This window comes from Odocoileus virginianus, chromosome 3 (assembly GCF_023699985.2).
Source record: "Odocoileus virginianus isolate 20LAN1187 ecotype Illinois chromosome 3, Ovbor_1.2, whole genome shotgun sequence".
Lineage (NCBI taxonomy): Eukaryota > Metazoa > Chordata > Mammalia > Artiodactyla > Cervidae > Odocoileus > Odocoileus virginianus.
The window spans coordinates 80,053,746-80,062,338 of record NC_069676.1 but is presented as its reverse complement, the minus strand read 5'-3'; the positions used below and the strand labels follow the sequence as shown (position 1 = coordinate 80,062,338).

The 8,593-nt window shown below is 34.7% G+C and overlaps 1 pseudogene; it reads left to right on the top strand.

Moving 5' to 3' along the window:
* Positions 1-7,644: 7,644 nt before the first annotated feature.
* Positions 7,645-7,825, top strand: LOC139034579 (U2 spliceosomal RNA; annotated as a pseudogene).
* The last annotated feature ends 768 nt before the right edge of the window (positions 7,826-8,593 follow it).

Sequence of the window (8,593 nt, the reverse complement as noted above, 5' to 3'; positions counted from 1 at the left end):
TTTTTTGGGTGTTAATCTTGAAGGTCTTGTCGGTCTTCATAGAACCATTCAACTTCAGCTTCTTCAGCCTTTCTGGTAGAGGCATAGACTTGGATTACCATGACATTGCCTTAGAAACAAACAGGGATCATTCTGTCATTTTTGAGATTGCATCCAAGTACTGCATTTTGGACTCTTTTGTGGACTATGATGGCTACTCCATTTCTTCTAAGGGATTCCTGCCCACAGTAGTAGATGTAATGGTCATCTGAGTTAAATTCACCCATTCCAGTCCATTTTAGTTCACTGATTCCTAAAATGTAGATGTTCACTCTTGCCACCTCCTGTTTGACCACTTCCAATTTGCCTTGTTTCATGGACCTAACATTCCAGGTTCCTATGCAACATTGCTTTTTACAGCATCAGACCTTGCTTCCATCACTAGTCACATCCACAACTGGGAGTTGTTTTTGCTTTGTCTCCATCCCTTCATTCTTTCTGGAGTTATTTCTCCACTGATCTCCAGTAGCATATTGGGCACCTAATGACTGGAAAATTCATCTTTCAGTGTCCTATCTTTTTGCCTTTTCATACTGTTCATGGGGGTCTCAAGGCAAGAATACTGAAGTGGTTTGCCATTCCCTTCTCCAGTGGGCCACATTCTGTCAGACCTCTCCACCATGACCCGACCATCTTGGGTGGCCCAACACGGCATGGCTTAGTTTCACTGAGTTAGAGAAGGCTGTAGTCCATGTGATTATATTGGTTAGTTTTCTGTGATTGTGTTTATGAAATGATAAAATTTGTATAAAATGAAGTTTATATACATAAGCAGATAAATTGAGAGATGACAAATGTCCACAATATGACAATTATCCCTTTCTCCTTATCCTTCTATTTCCCTTTCTCTCTCTCTATGTTTACAATATTTAAAGTATCTACTGTTATATATGTATGCACAATCAAAGTGTAAAAAAGACATTTGAAGGCACACAGCAGTAGCTAAATTATGTCTCCCTCTGGGGAAAATTGAATATGTAGGGAGAAAATAACTTTAGCACAGCATTTATTCTTTGTTAAATTGTTTATAATTTGTCATGTACATGTGCTATTTTCATATTTTAAAAACTTAAAGATTCTAAGGAAATTCTGAATTTCCTTCTCTCTTTTTAAGATTTTAACTTTGAGGTCTTATTCACTAAACTCTAGTAGAAGGTCTGTAAACCTCTGTTACCTTCAGTGTTTCAGTTTCCCTTTGGTAAAGTTGACTGTAAAATACAGAAATACATTGTACCCTGCTAACTTTGAATTTTAGATTAACAGTGGATTTTTTAAAGTACAGCTATCTGCCAGATATTGTATAGCATATATAATTTGCTAGATCTGGCAGTCATAACTTTTGTCTGAAAAATGCTAGAAATACAATTGTGTAATTATGTTGATCATATAATTTATTTCACAAATCAGAACACTTTTGAAAGTATAATTGTTCATATCTATAATTACCTGATGTCAGTAGACATAAACTAGATCTAAGCTTGGAAACCTGGGTAGTTAGGACTGAGGTAGGAATGTTTGAAAGAAGCTTGTTAAAGGTGAAATGCCGAGCACTGACTATGGTTCTCTGTTGGACCAAAGCTACTAACGAACACTGCTCCTACTGCCTCTTACCACTAACTCTGGAAAAATCAGAGTTTCTCTGTATCTGCTAGATGCAGATACTGTTCAATTGCTGTGGGGAATGGGAGAAAACAAGTGAATGATAGTAGTTGTGTACGGTAATACTTTCTTAATATCATTGCCAAAGAAGGAAAGTAAGAGAGTAAGAAGAAAGCCAAAAGAATAATCATTATCTCATTAATGTTTTCAATCTTTAAAAACATGTTGCTGTTATATGATCCATGTATCACTTGAATATGCAGCATACTGGGAGCAGCTTCACAATTTATACTTATTGTACCACAGAATAGAAAGCCACATTGTAACAGATTAGACTGAGGACTGTTAAATTATAAAAACAGTATTACAGATTGCAGTCCAAGAGAATTTGAACAGTATTTAAGGGGACTACTTTAAAAAGGCTGTTTCCTTGTGGGAGTTACGTTTTAAATGTAGTGACCTGTGAAGAAATTTCTGCTCTTTAACCTTGTCTGCTTTTAGATTTATTGATTACGAGGAGGAAACAGTAAAAAATTATTTTTATTTTGTTTTATATTTTGATAACTTCCTTACAAGTCTAAAGGGAAAAGAAATACCATGAGCTCTCTACTATCTTTTTGTTTTATGTACCACATAAGATAAACAGGAAGGAAGAGAGAATCAACTAGAAAAGTTACATTAACAGACAATCTATATTTAGCTAATATTTATATGGTGCTTCTTTGTAGGATATTAGCTTTTATAAATCATTCAGCCTTATAAATATTATCACTGGATTATCCACCAAAGACCCAATATAAGTAGTGTGCACATTCAAATCAGAACAATGTTACAAGGACGAATGTAAAAATATGTGGCAGGATGTAGCGAAACCAAAAGATATAAGACCAACCCCTGGAGATAGTTATTGAATGCTGAAAAAGAGAGTTCTGTTTTTGTTTTATTTTGCCTTGAGATGTCTGTCACCTTCCAGTGAAGAACAGTTCTCACTGATGAGCCAGGAAAGACGCAGGCAGTCAAATAAATATGCTGACTTCACCCTCTAATATCCTGCCATGAGTTCCTGTTGATCCAATTCTACAGCAATCCAGAGCACAAAGGACACAAAGGTAGTAACTAATATCAATCAGGTAAGCCTTTTGGGATAGAGAGGGTGGCGGAGAAGAGCAGAGAGTATATCCGGAAGGGAAACATAGGATGTATGGTATATATATATAGTAAATATGTCTTAGACACAGGAAATTGCGTTAGGTGTGGGGAAAGTCAGCAGGACAGAGTTTAACCTTTCAAAATAGAAAAGTTTATTACATAAGCCTTGTCATAGTTTTAAATATTGAGGAGAAGGGGAAGAGCTAACAATGTCATATACCATTCCCTCCCTAAGCACAAATAATGCTTGTTTTTCAACATTCAATTTTGCAGAAAATTTGGTTTCTGTACTTTAACATCTATCCACTAAAATATTTCATGTTTATGACCATACGAATATTTTATGTTATTTCAAAATTGTTTTAAGTTTTTACCTAGTCCCTATATCAAATATTTAGCAAGATGGACATAGAGATTTCAATATTTCCATAAGCCCTGTAATTCTGAAAATAAACTTTCTTTCACCAATTTCAACTAATCCACAAAACAAATGGCTGGTAATTGCTTTAAGCTTATTTTTACCTCACCTTCATATTCACAGTCTAAACGTGAATCTCAATTTTAATCTTTTCCCACCTCCCCAACTAATGTAGGAAGAGTCTCTGATTCATAGTTGCAGATAAATACATAATTTCTTCAGAAGTTTTTTCAAAAATAAGGAGTATATAGTTTTCTAAAGATTATTTGCATTTTCCTTGAATATTTTAATCCATAACAATGATTTAAAAATGTTGTTGCTATATACCAACAATAAATAATCAAAAAAGAAATTAAGAAAATAATTATATTTATAAGAAAATATAGAATAATAGAATACAGAGGTATAAATTAAGCCAAGAAGATGAGAGGCTGAAGGCTTTAAAATATTGCTGAAAGAATTTAAAGATATAAATAAATGAAAAGACATTCCGTGTTCATGAGTAGGAAAACAAAATTGTTAAGTTCAATATGATCACTACCAAAATCGAACAGCCTTTTTGTATCTAAGTTAATATGATATTATGTATACCATATATATAATATTGATTCTTTTCTCTTGGGAACTCTAATATAGTATCAAAGGACACTATCAAAAGAGTGAAAGACAACCTACAGACTGGGAGAGAATACTTGCAAACCATGTATCTAATAAGAGTTTCATATCCAGAATATGTAAAAGATTCATATAAGTCAATAACAAAAAGACAAACAAGTTTACAAATTGACAAAGAACTTGAAGAGACACTTGTCCAGATAAGATATTCAAATAGCCAATAAGAAAATTAAAAGATTTCAACATCATCGTTCATTGCTGCTGATGCTAAGTCTGTCATGTCCGACTCTGTGCGACCCCATAGACGGCAGCCCACCAGGCTCCTCCATCCCTGGGATTCTCCAGGCAAGAACACTGGAGCGGGTTGCCATTTCCTCCTCCAATGCATGAAAGTGGAAAGTGGAAGTGAAGTCGCTCAGTCATGTCCAACTCTTCGCGACCCCATGGACTGCCAGGGTCCCTCCATCCATGGGCTTTTCCAGGCAAGAGTACTGGAGAGGGTTGCCATTGCCTTCTCCCATTATTCATTAAGGAAATTAAAATCAAAACCACTATTAGGTGCCACTTCACAATAACTAGAATTATGACAATTTAAATCAAAAACAATAAAATGGTCTGAAAGAATATGCAAATGTTGAAGCCCTTATGAATTACTGGTGGGAACGTATAATGGTACAGTCAGACAGTGTGGCAGTTCCTCTAAGCATAGAATTACTATATGACCCAACAATTCCATTCTTGGGTATATACCCAAAATGATCGGATGTAAGTACTCAAATATTCATATGCTAATGTTCATTACAGCATTATTCACAAAACCCCAAAAATGAAAGCAATCCAAGTTTCCACCAGAGTAATGGATAAGCAAAAATCCCTTACAATGGGGTTTCTTCAGCTATAAAGAGATGTTCTGATACATGTTGCAACATGGATGAATCTTGAAAACATGCTAAGTGAAACATTCTAGACACTAAAGGAGAAATGTTATATGATTCCATTTATATAAATATATAGATTAGGAAAATCCATAGACCTAGAAGGTAAATCAGTTACCAAGAGCTGGGAAAGAGGAGAATGGGGATTTACTGCTTACTAGTCAAAAGGTTTCTGCTTGGGCTGATGAAAACATTTTTGAAAGAGTGGTGATATATTGTACAATATTGTGAATGTAATTAACATCACTGAATTCTACACTTAAAAATGAAAAATTATATGTTTTACATATAAATATACTTTACCACAAAAAATGAAATAATGATTCTTACCTTATAATGGAAGAGGGGTTTGCAAGTATAATAAATAGGCCACTAAGCCTTATTGAGATCATGATAGTTGACAATGATATGGAGTATTTGGAGGTATTATCTATGTAGAATTATCTGGTGGCATCATGTCCCTAAAATAGAAGCTTATTCTATAGTCTTCTGGAAGCCCATATGATTTAAGTAAAATGAGGGAATGGAGGCAAAAATTGAGGTCATAGAATTAAGAAAGGCAGATAAAAATGGAAATACATGTAATAAGAATGTAACATGTAGACAAATATAGCAGGATACAACTTTATTCAGTATAGTTCATGCAAAAGCAGAAAAGCTTGATTTTTAAATGGAAAACAAAGTTAATTTTTTGTCATGTTCCATCCATCAAAAACAGAATGAAAAACTATGGGCATTCTTTTGGGAAAGTGTTCAAAATAGCTTTGCAGGAAAGATTTTTTTTCAGTCATTACTATCATTTCTCATTTACTCCTTAAGGAAGAGAGTGGGACCAAATATTTAAAATATTTTTCTGAGGTGCTCAATATATTCCAAATAGACGTAGTTACATCCTTTACCCTGAAGTCACCTTATGATGTCTGTAACTCCAAAACACTCATACAAACAATGCACAATAATATACTTCATTGCAAGTGGTTGTATAGATTTACTATTCACCCAATTTTGTGTAGATTACTTCTTTAGGCCTTTTTCTACCCATTTGAAAACTCAACTCAGAAGAAACGCTTCTTGAACACTGGAGGGGTGGGGTGGGATGGGGGCACAAACAATTAATTAATCAATTTTTTTTCTGCAGAGATAATCATCTTGTAAGCAAGTGTTTTTCTTCTTTTTTTCCTGTAAATATTTATTTAGCAGAAATGTTAAAGGTTTTAACTTAGATTGACTACCAGGATTTTCTTTAAAGTAAGCCATATAAGAAAGCAATTCTCAGATTAAATATATATATATATATATATATATATATAGTATCCCTGTTCCTGTAGAATTTTGTTGTTGTTTTTAAGGAAGAGAAGAGTTTAAAAAAAAAAAAAAAAAACTTCACGCATGTCCATAGACTAAGGGAATAGTATTTGTAAGTCCCCATAACTCAGAGAGTGACAGTGCAAAGCCACAATTCTAGTATTAGTCTCTAGAAATAATGTAAAGAAAAAATATTAACAAGAAAAATCTTTCTTTTTTGTCCATTACTCATTGTTAAAGTATTCAGTAATGTGAAAGAGAGTTGTCCTTTCTTCAATACACACTTACTCAGGTTAGCAATACTTTTTAAACATGTCTGTTAAGTGTATGATAGGGACATAGTAATTCTAATTTCCTTGTGATTTAAAGGTTTATAAGTGTTCAAGGTAGGTCACTGACTGTGTGTTAGCGAGATCAGAGTAATTAAAGTTCAAACAAGTGTGGATGTGAAAAATAACACCACCTGTCATCCTCACTGAATCCTCAGTCCTTTCATTATTTTGAAATAGAGCAATAAATCCAAACATGACCTTAAATAATATCCAATGCAGCTCACTCACTCTCAAGATGAAAAGCAGAGCCCCACAGAGATTAAATACACCCTCCAAGAAAAAGGCTAGGAAGTGGCAAATCTGGTCTTTCCCACTAAACTTTCTCTGACTTTCTTTTTAGTTGCTTTTCCTGTAAGGACACATACATATTAAAAATGAGAAGCTTAATTCTCCCTGTTGAAAATAAGAGATCTTCCTCCTCTCATTTTTGAGGACTTATTTTAGAGTTGTTGTAAGTACTTTCTCCTCTCTTTGAAATGTAAATAACTTTAAAGACTAGATTGACATTTACTCAAATTTCTGACCTAAGGAATGCCTTTCTCAGAAACCTGGAAGCTATCCCTATGAAATGTAACATCAAGGGACATAACACACCTATCTCCTAGTTTCTGTGAGAGGATAAGAACACAATTTTGGTGGGCAGAATCTTGCTCCAAGTTGCTAAACTACTCCTGTCATAGATATGAGAATATTTTTTTTTCTTCTCTAGATAACGCCAATTAGCTAGCATAACCAAATTACCAGGTAAAGATAAAGTACTACTTGTCATGAATGGTTCTGTCAAGCCTTACTGGAAAACCATTTGCTGTTTACCTTAAAAATATGTCTGTCGTGGATTGCAGTTATTGTCTATATAAATGGATTAGATTTCTGTCTTTACAATTTCAGCAGATTGCCTGTGATGGGCATCGCTAATTAAACAATAAAAATGTATTCTTTCTCTACTCCCTTTGTGGAGTGTTGGGGAAATTGTGCTTTTAATTATTCTTCTGCAATAATCTAAAAGTAACCTATCTCTTCTTCTTCCCTCTTCCTTACTTCTTACCTTTGCTCCTTTCCTTTAACCCTTCAAAGATTAAGTAATGTGTCAGGAACTAGACAAAAAATGGTATTCAACATCTGTTTTAAATTTAATTCAATATATTTGCATATTGCATTGTTGGGAAATAACTACTATGATAGGTATTTTTTTACACAAAACTGAGTAAGATGGGTCTTTGTCTTCAAGAAACTGTCAGAAGAGAAAGAATGAATAATTCTCTCGGCCTTTTGGCTAAGATCAAATGTAGCATCTGTTCTTATCAGTTTAACATCTGATATGTCCTCTATCCGAGGACAATATTTTAAATGGATTCTTGGAACTAGGAGTTTGAATCAGAGGCTCAGATTGTAAAGAATCCGTCTGCAGTGCGGGAGACCTGAGTTCAATCCCTGGGTTGGGAAGATCCCCTGGAGAATGGAATGGCAACCCAGTCAAGTATTCTGGCCAGGAGAATTCCATGGACAGAGGAGCCTGGCAGGCTATAGTCCATGGGGTTCCAAGAGTTGGACACCATAGCATTTTCACACTTACACTCATAGGGTTAATGGAATGATAGCAGTGTATGTGTAAGATCCTCTGTAGTGCAGTGGTCAAGTGCAGAGATTGTCACCCCAGGCTCTCTGAATTCAACCCAGTTTTACCACTTATAATACTTTTGCCAAACTCTTCTGTGCCCCAGTTATCTATGAATGGAATAATATTATCTAATGCATAGGGCTATGGTAAAGATTAAGTGGCTATGTGAACTGTGACCTTTACAGCTCTGAGCCAATTATAGGAGTCTGTAGGAAGAACACAAATAACCCATCCTGGACAGTGATTTCCATGAATTCTGAAGATAAACAAAGTAGAGATATGAAACAGTACTATGTATGTGGAGAAGCATTTTTGACTCAGGGTTCTGGGTAGTAAATTACAGAGCCTGGGTCATCATGACGATCATCTTTGCAATATTTAAGAGGTTTATCCTTAATATGAAGTTCCAGAAGGAATTTATCAGGATGGACAACAACCAGATTTGCTGTTAGATATAGCATGACACCAGCTTATAAAAAGTTAAATTTTGACTCATTGGTAACAGGGGAGATAAGAATAAGGTAGGATTCAAAGTTTGATTGTCTGATGATTTTATGCTCTGAAACTCCTCAGTATGCTTTTA